Genomic DNA, 15666 nt, shown 5'->3' on the forward strand with positions numbered 1-15666 from the left:
TGATAGCTTTCATCTTGAGTTCTGCAGACCTTGCCAAGTTGAGACCATAATATTTACCAGCAATTTATCAGCAGAATCATGGCTGACTCTTCAGAGGCCTGATATATGAGACCTATCCAGGCAATCTCCCTCTGAAGTCAAGGAGCCAAGGGAAGATTCCTAGCTGTGACCCAGCACAAGTGTTTCTCCAGTGGGGCATTCAATCTCCCTCCCAGGCCTTGCTCAAAGCTGCTTGGCAGTGTGAAAAAGGCATGTTGCCTTCCAGAGGCTGAGAGCAAAATAAACCTTTATGCTTGGGGGAAAACTCACTTCTGCAGCAGAACTGGCAAAAATGCTCTTCCACATAACTGCACGTCTCAGATGGGCAAGGATATGAAACCAAGAGAGGTCTCACTGTTAGTAATGAATGGCCATCCCAAGCCAGCACAGTACTACCCCCTCCTTTGGGGCAGCAGAAGCGGTGGAAACAAACAAACACAGAAGCAGTGGGACAGAGCAGATACACAGGCCACAGCCACCTTTTACGGAGGCCAGTGAGATCCCTATGCTGCAAAGCCTTGAGTAGTTCAGCGAGCACATCAAGAGTGGCCTGATGCTGTGGCCGCTCCCTCCTCTGCTCTTGTCTAAAGCTAAAGCAACAGCAATAGAACAAAGGCATATGAACAGAAAGGTTGGAAGATTTCACATAACACAGAGTTTCATCTCTTGGTGTCTCTCGGTATCAAACTTCTGGCGTGAACACTACTGCTCATGTACAGGGTTGCTAACACCATCCAGTGTGGTGAAGTTGATACAAGGTACTTGTCATAGCAACTAAAGTAACATCCATTATTTTCCCTCTAGATATTTCAAGATGAGTGCATAAGTGCAATCATTAGATTCATTAATTCTAAAATAGTGGTATCTCTTTTGCTTCCTACTTGCCAGGGTGTGCAGCTATTAAGTGCAAACCACAGTTCCTATCACCCTTGTGTGTTCTTCACCTTCCTTTTACCACGTATTTCCCTTGAGCTCTTTCACTTTTGATCTCCTTCAGAAAAATGGCCTCCTTTATTGATTAAATTACAGATTCCTATGGTGAATGATTGAGTTATATGATAGCACCTGATGAAAGCCATCAACTACAATTTAAATAAAAGGAAAAATTAGCACTGTCTATTACAAAAGATTTGGATGTTGAGTAGCTGATTGAATTAAATGGAGATTGAGCAGATCTGAGAGAATTGATTAAGAAAAACAATGCAGAATTCAGAAAAGAGCTACCAAAATTAACAGGTCACTAATTTGCCTCAGAAAAAGATGGGAAAAGTTGAGGAAGAGAAGGAAATTGTATCTTTTACAAGCATTCACAATCAGAAATTGCCTCTGTGATAAACTCCTCCAATACCCAACTCCAGCACCAAGTTACCAAAGGCCAACAAATACATGACCAGGTCAGCAACCCTCAAGTTCATTTATTCAGCTTCTAGTAGGCCTTTTTAATTAGTAGTATTACAAGCAGAATAAGGCCTTTGTTCTGTGCCTGGGAACCAAATGCATGCCACATTTTGGTAACCTATCACTGCATTTTATTCACTGCTCATCTATACTAATGAGGTATTTTTATTTTTGTCTGTTTGTGTAATTTCCTGCAATACTGACAGATATCTTAGGCTTTTCTCCTGCAGATTGAGCAACCATTACTGGAGTTCTTAAATGAAAGAAGCTGGTAAAGCAAAGGGTCTAAAATAGCACAATCCACTTTAGAACCATGTCATCTTCCAGTCACTTCCTTGAAAGCTTATTGCAAGGTAGAGTGTAGCAAAGATGAGTTCTAGGAAAGCTCTGAAAAGAGTGTAAACATGGCTCTTAAAGAAGGGTTGCAAACATTATATTATTTTACTTACAGCCTCTGCATTACTGAAGTGTCATATTCGAAGTCACACTCCAGGGAAAATCCTTAGTAACCTGTGGAAACATCAGAAAAAGAGTCTTTAGTGGATATTTCTAACTACATCTTCTACCTGATGGGGAAGATAATTTAATAGCAAATGTTGACATTATTTTGAAAACAAAGTTTAAAGAACGTATTATTTAAGTTTAATCACAAAGCAGTGTAAAAATTTTCCTTAATGCTCATCTGAAGATTGCTTCAAAACTCGCTTCATCTGCAATAATTTTCTTCATATTTGCTCTCTGCAAAAATCCCAGCCTACAGATTTGCTAGCAGCAAATGTTTGTAGAAACAATAAATATTTTAACACATTCAATCTAACTTAGAAATTGTGCAGCCCTGCCTGAACTTTTCACAATCCTGAAGACAAAGAATCACTCTTGTCCCAATTTCCAAGTGGGAGATTTGCACCAGTGAGAAATGTATGCTGTGAACACAAATCTTATTCCTCACTGCAGTGCTGTGCTTGGGGACATTCCTGTCCCCACCACCCCTCACCCTGCCTTGTCATTCACCCCTGCCAGAATTCACTGCACCCTCCATTCTGTCAGCAGAACTACTCGCAAATGCAGTTCAGATACAGGTTAGTAAAGACCTATTTAAATTGTTCCAGTCAATCCAGGACCTGCAGCTAGATGAAGATGTGTGAACACAGCCTACATGACTTGACCCAGGTCTCACAGCAAGCCTGTCAGGACAGACAGCTAGCTGTGAGGCCGTATCTCCCCTCTTTCAAACATTGAGGACACTGATCTCAATGCAAAGCACAGAATGAACAAATCTGCTCAAGAAACCCACACCTCAAAGGTTATTTTCATTATCTTCACCCTTCTGTCTTATCCAAAATCCACAATTCCACCAAAACCTGATGAATGTAAAGAGGCAAAAATTGTAAAAGATTATAACAAATTCTAGATCATTTTCTAATAATTTATTCCTTAGCTTCACATGATGGCAGCACTCCAAAGCCTACCCTATACCTGAACTCTTTGTGCTAAGCACTGTGCAGACGTTGGCCGTGATGGTCTCTGTTCCCTGGAGCTTACCAGCAAGAGATCAAGGAACTAAAAGTGTAGGCAGGGAAAAGACAGAGACAGCAAAAATCAGAGGACGCTTCTGCACAATGGCTTGCGAGCACAAACCCCACTCAGCCAGTAAGAAATGATTCACTGTGAAGAGATTCTGACCCTGCTACCTATTATGCTCGACAGACAATCTCACTGAAATAATTTATCTAGTTATTTACATGGCTTCCATTAGAGCAATGTCTGAGCATTCACAAACCAGATGGGTTTTTCCTCACCACACTCCTGAGAAGGAGCACATGCTGTTAACTGTACATCATAGAAAAGGAATAGAGATACTAAAAAGACAAAATACTTTTTCCAGGGAACCTAAAATCTGGTCTGCCAAAACCCTGTATCATGCCAGAGGGGTCCCATGGGTTAAGGTGCTGCACTCAGGGATGGGCCATCAGACTTCAGACATAGGCACACCTCTCACCACCACTGTAATTCTTCCTTGAACAACAACTTCTAAATAGTGAGAAAGAGAAAAGGAAAAGGAAAAGGGAAAGGAAAAGGAAAAGGAAAAGGAAAAGGAAAAGGAAAAGGAAAAGGAAAAGGAAAAGGAAAAGGAAAAGGAAAAGGAAAAGGAAAAGAAAAGGAAAAGGAAAAGGAAAAGGAAAAGGAAAAGGAAAAGGAAAAGGAGGAGAGAAAAAGGAAAAGGAGGAGAGAAAAAGGAAAAGGAGGAGAGAAAAAGGAAAAGGAGGAGAGAAAAAGGAAGATAGTAAAAAAGAATAAAGAAAATGTCATAATAAATGTAGCAACATCTGAAAAAAACAAACTGCAGCAACAGAGGAACCAGTCACCCAATTCACTGAGAGGACTGAAGCAATTGTTTGCTACAAGAGAAGCCTCATTGATCACATTTCCATAACCCTGAAAATGCTCTTACAATCTCTTCTTTCAACATTTTAAGACTAACATTCATAGGCACTCTCACATTTCTTTCCTTCTCCGATCAGTCTTCCCTTGTGGAAGAAATCAGGAAAGGGAGGAAGATGTGAAAATTTCTGCAGCTCTTCTGCCAGGGCTGAATCCCGAAGGTGGGAAACCCAAGGGAACCCGGCCATGACTGAGCACCCAGCAAAGACTCAGACTTGACTGCCAGTTGACTCTTGCTCTTTAAAAGGCTAACAGTGGAAATGATGTTTTAGTGATATCCCAAGAGGCAGTTCAGAGCCCAGTATAACAGGCTGTAAGAAAATAAGATGCATCTGTTAAATCAAACCTCCAGGACTGGTAGTCTTTTCTAAAAAATAAGCCACTGGTCAGCACAAACTCATGTTTGATCACCAGAAGGATTTTTGGTCTGCAAACTGCCTAACACTCTAAACATAATAGCTTCCTTCTGGCCAGAGAATAGAGGATTCCCTAAACTCACCCTTTGATCTGCAAGAAACTGAGCCTTCTCCTGAAATTACTTCTCAGATGTTTGAATTCCCTCTCAGGTTACAGCATGAAACCTTTCCTATCTCTCTATTAAAGCAGCAGATAGACATATGGGATAGCCTTCATCGTTCAGGACTCTGGAAGTGAGTTTCACATTAATTTTAACAGGAACAGGATGCTCAGAGCCCCTGTTGAGGTTAAAAGAGCCAGACCTGTAGACTGTGCTAAGTCAAAGCCAGGAAAATCCCAAGCCTGGTAGTCCCTCCATAGTGCAGTCATCAATTAAATATAATCAGAGTAATATAGGCAGTATAGTATAATGGTCAAACTTCTCCCTCCACAGCCATGCTGTCTTAGCCAAAAGCAGGGAACTCCAAAATGAAAATAAACTGCTCATCCTGAGGCAAGGAATGCGTGGGGCTACTGCCATAGCCAAGTCACAACCTCTGTGGAGGAGGAGAAAGCAGGCACCTTCTCCCTTCCACAGGCTACTCCTGCATCTCCAGCGCTGCCAGCTGAGCTCTGCTAAATGTAATCTGCTAGCAGGGGCATGACTGCCACCTTGTCACTGACTGGTCCCCATCTCTGGGCAAGCCACATTGCCTTCCTCTGACCATGTGTAAAAAGAGTATAAATATGCTCACAACCATTTTTGAAAAATCTTCAAGCACTGCAGATAAAAAGCCCAGTGACTGATGTAGCAGAGGTGGAGCTGTACAAGAACCACCACAGGATCTGAATGTCTTCATTAATGGGTTTTATCCTCTTTTCATCCCCAGTCTAAGGAGGGGAGGTGTTACTGCCCTTTTGCAAGCTATAAAAAGCCCAACACAGCAGTTGGATTAAACACCTCGCCCAAGGTCTCTGGGGACATGCACATCTGCACTGTGAACTGATCCCAAACTGCCACAAAGCCATTTACTGCCCTTCCCTTAGCCCAGCCTAATTCTCTGAATTTCATGATGATTCAAAGCTCTATTTAAAGCCCCTACAGCTAAGGGTGTGTGCAAGGAATTAAGGCTGAGCCCAAAAGCTTGAATTTAGCAGCTCCGATTGGGATTCTTCTTGGTAATACTGAAACACAGAGCCATGTGGTTTTAATCTGACATGGAAAAAAAGGTGGTATGTGTCATCTGGGTCATGATGTAAACCCCCAAGATGATACAGTAGCAATGCCAATGTCTTCTCCTTCCCAGTTAACCTGCCTGCTAAACAGTACAGTGATGGCCACCCAGCCTAGCACAGCTTTCCCGAGCCTGCTGCTTGCTTACATAGCAAGAGCTGCTATGAAATGGGGAAAAAACAGATACAGAAGAACAGCTACTAATATCTCTTGCAGTCTCCCACTGTAAAGGAAGTGGCCAGGCACAGTTAGTTACAAACTGAAATGAAGGGCAGCTGACAAGGTTCAGAGACACACAGCCATGGTTTACTACTCAAATCATGCTAAGCTCTTTAGGCAAGCTTTATTATTACAGATGGGACTGCTTGCCCTAGATTGGATGACCAAAATGGGGCTGCTCTCTGTAATCCTTCAGAGGCTGCTTATAAATCAGAGAACACTTCACCTCTGGACACAAGGCACTACTAGATAATAATGTAAATGGTCCAGTGTTTTAACCTTAGCAGGCACTTGCTTGGGTTATTGTAGACAAAAATGAGGTCAGGAACTGTGATCATGAGCCTTAAGTTAGAAGACCCTCAGTCTGGGGTCATCTGGACCACCCTGGCCTTTATAGTACTATGCACATAGCTGACATGTAGCAGCAAACTATAGGCTGGAGTTGCAAAGGTGAGAGGAACAGTATAGCCTTCCTATCCCTACACAGCTGCACCCCTCAGGCACCAGTCACCTCCACCTCCTCGACCCTCTTCAGTCATTTTGCCTGTTAAGAAACAGCAACAGCAGTAACATGATTTCTGTGGAAATAATTTTGAAGGCATCAACCCCTAAACACACACAGGAAACAAAATCTGCTTCTATATGAGCCCTTCCACTTTTTCCAGGCATCTGAGGGATGTCCTTTATAAAACATGAGATAAGAGCAGACTTGTTGTTCAGATTGCATATCTGTATGGTTCCTTAGATACCAACGAAAGCCCAAAGGCAGGTCTTGGCATCTCATCCCCTTCTTATAAACTCTTTTACAAAGTTAGAGCTGACTTTGACACAAACGTGATGAGAAATGGGGAGCTATCTGTGCCATTCTGGGGAACATGCCAAACCCTGTATTAACACCCCCCACCCTGTTAAAAATAAAACAAAGCAAAAAACAACAAAAAACAACCCTCCTGTTTGCTACTGATTAGGCAGCTGAATTAAAACTGATGAAGTGATTGGATAGGATCCAAAGCTGTTTATCTGCACATAAATCACAGACATGCTTTACTCAGCCAGTATGGATTTACTGAGCTAGGGGAAAGACCTCTTATTCAGAATGCTGATTATTACAGCAATTAAAATATCAATGAAGCAAACATTTGGGGTAGAAAGCTGTTAGGGGCTCCTGGAGAAATCATTCCATTAAATATGAATTCAAACAAATTTCTAATTAAAACAAAAAAAGAGAAAGTTTTAGTAGAGAGTTGGTTTGTTTCTTCTAATTAAGTATATGATGTTAGAAAAATCAAATTCTAAAGGAGAAAAGACACAAATTAACTAGCTGGACATGCCAAAGGAGATTAAGAAGGAAGGCTGATAAATATTTTATGATCGCAAGGGAATAAAAACAAAATTAAGAGAGACGTACTGTCAAACCAGACACCGTGTTAATAGCTAAAGTATATGGCAATAAGAACTGCTATTCCCACAGCTATTAATGTAAACTGAAAATTGGGAGCAAGCTGCAGCAAAAGAAAATAAATCACACTTTTTTTCAATTTGAAAATATGTGTAAAATAAATCCCTACCCTCAGCATCCCAACTCCTCCCAACAACAAGACAAAGATTGTCATTTCAGCAAGCTACAACTTCCAGGCAAATGAGACAAGTGACAATTTCTTACTATTAATCATGGCTAATTTATTTATGTAATTTTTCTACTTATCAGAATCATTGGCCTGGAGATTATCTCCCCCTTCCCCTTTGAGTCCTGAGAAACTATTTAACATGGGAAGTGGCTAAGGGGGGCAAAGAGGGGAGAGTGTCATGTAGCCAAGTTACGCATCCCAGCTGGAATCTGGGATGATGTCTTGCAGTTCTGACTCCTTCAGCCAAGTTTCATACAGGAAGCACGAATGCGCCAAGGGTGCAGTGAAATACGTTGGAGCCAATAAATAGCACTTGACTCCATTAACACACTCATGCTATGGATCCCATCATGAAACCCTTAGTCACCTTGCAACGTGTTTGTTCATGAGGTAGCCAGCAACTTGCACAAGGGAAAAGTTCAGCAGCCAAGAGGATCCTCTCATGAAGCCTTACAGATGCAGAGTGTGTATGTACATGGTATGTGTACGCAGAGCCCCTCCAGAAGAGGCAAACACCGCGCATCTGCAAGGCTGATATGGAAATACTGGCCATGGAAGCTCATGGTCTCACCAGTGAGGTAAAGGTCAAATTGCTGTGAGAAACATCACCAGCCCTGGGAAGACAACCCACTCTTGGCATAGAGACTCCTCTCCAAGCCTGGAATGAGTACAGGGGTAACAGAGAGGAGCAGGCATCCCCATCAGTTCATGCAGTTTTGCCCATACACAATAATCTGTTCCAGCTGTGCCACAGAACAGGAATTTATCACCAAGTGACTGTCAGAAGGGGATCTTTCTAGGACCCTGGTTTTGTCTTTGGTGTATTATTTCCTTTTTTTCCCCAGTTACACACACCACAGATGCAGTGCTGATCCTCTCCTGCTCAGCACGCCTCGTGCACCAGTTCCCCCCTCACCACACTAGAACAGGAAGGTGACTTCATGTTTAAATAAATCCCCTTAAATGACCAGGAAAAAGTTTCTAAAATTCTTAGATTAAAATTTTGTAATGAATGCATTACAAGTCTGATGGTTACTTAAAAAAACTATTAGTAGCAAGAACAATTTCATCCACTATAGAAATACCTCCATTTTTGTGCTGGAGTAAGAGATAACTTTTGAGCAACATAGCTGACAAATTACTTGACAAATTTGTCAACTACTTTGGAGCCATCAAGATGAAAGGCTTTATATAAATGTTGTATGATTTTTTATGTATATATAAAAAACACTTTTACTGGACTGTTGATAAAAGCCTGAGCTACAAAGGAACTCTTTCCCCCAGTTGAGAAAAGGCAAGCTGCTAGACAAATCAGTTCAATCTCTGCCTTTCAAACAATATAAAGCAGTATAACTTTCAGGAGTAACACCTCATCTGTTTTTTTTCCAGACTGCCTATCAGGAATCAAGCAGTAAGTAAACATTTGAAAAGTGTTCCTCTGAGAGCAAAGGTTTAGATTTGAGTCACAGGATCCATTGAAAAGAAAAATTGCTTCTGTGCATTGGGACAGTGCCTTCCCTTCTGAAAACTTTATAGAAGGAATAAATGGAGATAATCTTTTTACAAGGTATAGCCCATATGGAAATTCATTATTGCTTCCCTTTAAAAAAAGTCAAGATAGTTCAGAAAGTGAGAATGGGGTCAACATTTTTTTTTTTTAAAAAAAAGTATGCAGAAGATTTCCTAACAACTATAGCCAGTAAAAGTATGGTTGAAAAGCTTCATTATGGTCTAAAGTGAAGCCTCTGTTGATAAGAACATGAGATAAACAAGAGGGAAAGACATAATAAAGCCTTAAATCACTAAGATTATTTAAAGCAGAAGTAGGGGTATATATACCCAGAGATTGTTGATTAAATATTTTAAGGATACATTCTTCTAGTAGAAAACACTTGCTAGAGTAGCTTCAGCGCTGCCACTCCCTGAAGACTGCATTACTCCTTGTTAGCCCTGCTCAATCACCACTGTGGAGGCACAGCTGAAAGGAATCATTGTTCCTGCTTTACAAAAGCAAAACTGAACCTCCAGAGAAGGTGAGTGATTTGCAAAGGGTTTTACAGCAAGCCAGTAGCACCACTGGGGGAAGGGAGGAACCCCAATTTATGGGCTGGTGCCTCCCAAACACTAGTCCCCATTGCTTGCAATGTTTCTACAGAGAACACCATAGAGTTGTGCCTACTATATTCATTCCTGCCTATTCCACATACATCCATGACTATTAATTCAAAGTTGTCACCAAAAGCATGTATATATATATATATAAGGTATGGACAAGGTCACAGAGGCAGTGCCTGGGGTACTGCTTGAATGAAACATTTAGGTCTAGATTTTACTTTCAACTTGTGTGCATCTAAATAAACTCTTTCCTTCAGTGGATTTATACTGGACATGAAAACTTGATCCTAAAAGGCCTATATTAAATCTACAGCTGCTTGGAAATAGTTTTCTGTTGTAGCTGACATTCATCCCAAATTCAGTCTGATTACACAGTGTAAGTGTGGCAGGCACCTGAGGACAGAGCATAATCCCGCACCATATGCACACTGTGATACCCAGACAAAGCAATGCAAGTCATGGAGCCAGACAGAGCCCCCTGGATGGTCGCAGCAAGCTACACACTTTTCTTTAACACTGATTAATTTAGGTGATTGGATGAGTCAAAAACTCAGAGGGAGCTTTAGTTCATTACTTTTTTGTCTTTGGCTATTCCAAGAGAAGTTTTAAAGGACAGAGGATCTTTTTAGCATATAGTCATGATTCTCATTAGCACTGAAAATATGAATATGAAAAGAGTTCAAGGGGAGACAGGAAATAACTGCAAACATCTTTAGTCAAAGAAAATGTCTATTCCTCCTCTGAAGAGCACAGCTGCTGCACACCATTCTGTACAATGAAGATCAGAGAAGTAAAACCCACTGAACAAAGTTCACGCTTTGCATTGTTTCTAAACCAGATCCAGGATGCAGTAAGTAGACCTGCCCAGAAAATTTCCAACACAGCTCTCTTCTGACAGTAAAGCTTGATTTGTCAACATTGACACATCCAGTCTTTTGGTTTTGCCAGCTCTATCAAAAAGTGTGAGGGGACCAAGGACCAAGCTTGCCTTGTTGGTCTCTAACGGCACTCTGTGTGGCTCCCCGCCGGGTCACACTGCAGGAGGCCGGAGAAACAGCTAACAGGGTCTGTGCTTTTACAGCACTGATAACTCCAGGCCAGAATCCCCAAGCTTGCAGCAGCCATGCCACAAGCCAAAGAAATTGAAGTGCAAGCAGATTTTAAGATCAAACTTCCAGGTCTTCTAGGATCCCCGATAAGCAGTAAAATAGCTCTCAGTAAGATACTATTCCTCTGCCTCTAGACTGCTCACAGCACAGGAAGGACTTGCTTGAGCAAGCCTCCAGAACACAAGGAGCACACAACTATTTCTTTTTCTCTAGGGACAGTGGCACTTGGTCCCTCTAGCTGTGTATTTTTTTTTCCAGCAGCAGGCTTAGGCCATATGGTCCTGTCCTCCCTTGTCAGATGACCAAATCTATGCACAGTATACCAATCTGCAAATGAATAGCATATCTGGGATTTCTGGGGCTTACTGAACACCCTTCTGCAGACTGTTCTCTGCAAATAGCACCACCTGATCAGTTCCTGCAGCCTTCTTCAAGCCTCCTCTTTTTCAGAGGACTCCCAGGCTGGGAGCTGCCTGCAGGACCAATACTGCCACTTCCCCTGGACCAATTTTGTGTGGACCCATATCTATTTGCCAGTCTAAGGGAAATGAATCAACAGGATGGGACCAGATTGGTTATTCTGGAAAACTCTGTGTCACGTCCATCGTACTACAAAATCATAGAGAAACATTTTATATTTCTGTCAAAATAAAAAATTTATTTTCCATAAGGCACTTAAAAATGCCTATTTTCCAAACACAAGCTCCAACCTTTCCAAAGTGGAAACTTTTCCTAGTTTCAGACAGCACAAAGTGGGCCCAAACTGTAAATAGTGTCTTTTTGTAATGCCACATTGGAAAAGCAGTATTACAAAGCTGACCCTTTGCAATGCTGTTTACTTAGTGTGGAATGTATTCTAGGACCAAACAAACCAATTTCCATTCATTGTTCCTCTGCGCATATTGCATCACCTCTACTTATACTGAGTGACTGAGAAGTAATAGGTATGGCTAAATACACCAACATTGGTTTGGATTTGAACTGGTATAACTAGGACCTGAATGTGACCTACCTTTTTAGTTAAACTGTGCTTCTCCCACCCACTAAACAGCATCTGCAAAAGTTGCAGCAGTTCTCTGCACTGCAGCAGGCACACATTTTTTGTATTCAGATGATCACAGAAACCTACCTACTTCATACACATTCTGAAATACAAGGTCCTCATTCCCAACAAAATCAAGGGAGAAAGTCCCCTTGAGTCCAATGACAGCAGAGTTAAGAGAACCCTGAACCATTTGGAAAATGCTACATCTAATGTCTGTCATTCTTTCCCTTGTCTAAAATCACATACAGGCTGTGGCAGCCTCAGAAACAGAGGCCAAGTCTTCCAGCTCCCAGATTTGTGCTTTAACTACTCGACACATCCTCTCATCACTGGAGCAGGAGAAACAGAATGATCAGAGACCAAAACCCCTCACGCTGAGCAATCTGAAAACATCATGTTTCAGCACAACAGAGACGTGTGTCATTCCACCACTAACTCACCAGAGGCCAAGTCCAAGACAAATGTCCCGGCAGCAGTCCAAGGTCAAAGTCCCAGAAGGTAAACCCGTCAAGAATTAGTGATATAAACACTCCCTCTCAGAGGCAGTCCCACTGCAGTCTTCTCTGAACCCCTTGGACTCCGCAAACTTCCTTCTCTGGCATGCCTCTTTGGCCTTCTTCCTTCTATTTTTCTCATAAGCTTGTTTGTGGATGATTTACCTAGAAAAAGAAAAAAAAAAAAGGCGCTTTTTTTTCTTCATTAGAAAACAAGTGTGCCTGCATTTGGCTGATACAATAATGATGTTATAAAGTCCTCTTTGAGGAAGGCTCTCTACTTCTGTCAGGTCCTTCCTCTTTCCTGAGTTATGTGACTAAGATCTTGGGAAAATAGCTCATAGCCTTTATGGTAAGCATTGCTTCCCATTCTCCCTTCTCCCTCCTCATAACATTTCTTGAAACAACTTAAATGATCCCATGCCTGGTCTGAACATCAAATCTGATAGAGTCATTATCTCTGAAGGGCCTACTTTTCATCCATCACTGACCAGGACACAGAATTCCAATTCAGTCTAAATGTGACTCAGTTTAACTTTTCCAAAGACCATTTGTGTGCTTTCTAGTAGAGACTAATGAGTAAATATTATTTGGTAGGCTAGAATTTCATGAAGACCAACTAAAATGAGGGCTCTGGATTAATGGACGCAGCATAAACATATGGTTAAAAGTTTGTAATCGTACCCAAGACTACAGAGACATCCTGTGAGGCAGCCAGAACAGGAACTGTTCTGAGTCCCAATGTAGAGTCTTAAACATCAGCCATCTTTCCTCCATATCTCTGTTCTCAGAAAACACTAATTTTCTGAGTTTCTGCCTAGCTAGCAAATATCTAAAACTAGCAGTTAGTTATCCATCTCCAGTATCAACTCAGTTACAATTTTAATTGCAATTGGTTTCCTATGTTGTCGTCTCTTCTTGTAGTAATGTTTGTTGAAAATATACCTCCTGTCATTGCATGGGCTCCATTCTAATCAAGCTACGCTGTTCTCTCCACATGTTTGGCACCACATTTAAAAATCAAAGTGCCAAATTCCTCTGTGAACTACTCAGATGCAGAACTTATATATGCCTATCAAATGCAGAGAGAAGTCAAACTCTGACCCTAAATAAGTTGATATATGAAAGCATGACAGTGTTTCTTTGGCTAGAGGAAAAGAGAGATTATTTATAAAGCCTTTACTTAATTCTTTGTGGCTGTATTACAAAACAAGCAATTATAAATCTCCTCAGATTGTTCTAAACAGTACAAGTAAACTTAACAAAATGAGATACACATGCCAACATCATAAATGCTTTTCCAAACAGAAATGTTAGGCACAGTTACAGCACCACTTCAGGTCACTCCAGTGCAGTAGTAATTACAAGTGTTAAGAACACGCAAAGCAAAACCAGATTCAGCCAGAATTTTTCACCTATAAAAAAAAATAAAATTCAAAGAAAACCCAAGAAGGAGTGAACAAAGCTTCAGAGAAGTAATGAAAACTGTGAGCCTGCCCTATATGCAGAGCTAATGACGGCTCTGTTAGTGAGCTGAAGAGGAATGGCATAAAGGATGGAGAATCTGCCAGACACTGACAAGCCGAGATAAAATGAAGAGAAACAGTTATAAAGAAAGACTTGTTTTCCCTTGGTGATGAACTACTCTGTTCAACTACAGACCCGGAGCAGAGACAGAAATTAGTCTATGGTATCTAACCACAAAAAGGTGACTGACACCTATTGAAAGGAGAGAAGATACTGAAAATAAGTCCTTAGTTTAACAACACAGGAAAGAGTTTTCTCATCTTGCAAAGCTTCTCCCATTTTACATGGAGATAAAATTGAGACCTTCTAGGGAAAGACCACCTGGCATCTGCACCCTAAGGAACAATGGGATGCTCCAGCATAAAAGACTAAAGCTTATACTTTCACACTGCCTAATTTAACCAGACTTAACAATTGTCTTTTACTTCTCAGCTGAGAGTCTAAACCACAAAGTTACTGGCTATTCAGAAAGATGTATATATCTGTACATTAAATAGAGACTGTCAACTACTAGCACATTCCAAATCAACTCTGCTTTCTAAAAACATGGCACCAGCCTGCTTAGGCTATATAAAATATCCCAACAAATTCTGAAACATCCATGCTTTCACCTTTTAACAACACAGAGGATGGTCTGTATGAAGGTATGTTTCATTGCTAATCACACAGCTTTCTGCAGCTCCAAACTTTCTTCACTCAGTGCAAACACACACATGCTTGTGGGCATTAATAGGGACATCTAGGACCTTTATTCAAAGAAATGAAGGCAAGAAGGGACCAACAGATCATTTTCTCTGACCTCCTGCTGACAACTCAACTTCCCCAGTTACACAGATGAGTGCAGTAAGTGCTACATATTAGTTGATGAACAGTGGTAATGTGCTATATAGGTCCAAAAAATATTCCCACGAACACCCAGGGAGCATTACCTTTCCTAGGGTCCTGGAACAACTCTACTAGTATAAATTTTATGGGTTATTATTCAACAACTTCAACAACTCATATGTGGATTAAATCTGTGATTGTCGTTCTCTGACCCCATCCAAAAAGATTGAGTTATTTCAGAAAAATGTCTTGCACTTACTCTTGGTAATTTGCATCTACTTTTCTCAGCCTTTACAGCTTCTTTCTTTGACATTTACTGCCAGTGCAACTACTGCCATTACTTTCACTGAACATCACAAACACATTATTACTCATTTTCATCTCATCTGCAAAGAGTAGAGATCTGAGAGCAACTGGGATGACAAGTCCTCCAAGAACCTTACAAACTTATAACTGGAATAGACACTTAGAAACCAAGACTTAGAAACTCACAACTGGAATAAGGAGCTAGCAGCTACGGCAGCCTGTACATCCAGTAAGGGATGTTGCAGAACCAAGAGATAAAACAGAATAGATTGCAAAAAAAGGATTAATTTCTACTGTAGAGGAAACAATGTCCACACCAGTAAAGATAGCTACTCCTGCAAGCATTTATGTGTTCACACCAAAGAAAAAAACTTGACCAGAAACCAGGTTTCCATCTGAAATTTTCCAGTAGCTGGAAACTGATAACTTTCAATTCTTCCAATGAAAATCTCAAAGCTTAAAGAAAGATTTCTGTAAAAGCAACATTTTTACAGGAATAAATTAGTTTTCCAACCAGCTCTCCAACATACACATCCATAGCAGCATGTAACAACCAATGCTAGTATTCAGGCCTCACAAAAAGCAACACTGCTTTATTTCTCTTTGGGACACCACCCATTTTCATCTCAGATAATTATGGAATAAAATCTACTGTCTTCTCCACTTCCATTGCTGCTGGCAAAGACCAATGCTTTAAGATTTTTTTTTTTCTTTTTCAGTGTACAGTTAGATCCCTAGCAAGCTCAGCCCATCAGATTATTCCATTAACTTTCCAAATGACAATGAGATCACAGTTTTACATTCACTTCCTGATCATTATCAATGTCCTGGAAAAATTGCATTAATTTTTGAGCAGCTCAAATCCTGATGAAAATTCTGTTACTTAAAC

At 40.9% G+C, this 15666-nt stretch overlaps 1 protein-coding gene across 5 annotated transcripts in view; it reads right to left on the minus strand.

Annotated features, from left to right (window-relative positions):
- SEMA5B (semaphorin 5B) overlaps positions 1–12277 on the minus strand; it is a 217578-nt gene extending 205301 nt beyond the window's left edge. For 4 of the 5 annotated variants that reach the window (XM_026852819.1, XM_026852815.1, XM_026852818.1 and 1 more), the window contains exons 1-3: positions 12066–12277; positions 7966–7970; positions 1887–1947 (exon numbers count right to left, since the gene is read on the minus strand). The gene's annotated coding sequence lies outside the window, so the exon portion shown is untranslated. The remainder of the gene's footprint in view (positions 1–1886; positions 1948–7965; positions 7971–12065) is intronic. The other variant, XM_026852816.1, reaches the window with a different exon arrangement.
- Between the last annotated feature and the right edge of the window lie 3389 nt (positions 12278–15666).

The sequence above is a fragment of the Athene cunicularia genome (assembly GCF_003259725.1).
Source record: "Athene cunicularia isolate RWA chromosome 7 unlocalized genomic scaffold, athCun1 chr7_part1, whole genome shotgun sequence".
Lineage (NCBI taxonomy): Eukaryota > Metazoa > Chordata > Aves > Strigiformes > Strigidae > Athene > Athene cunicularia.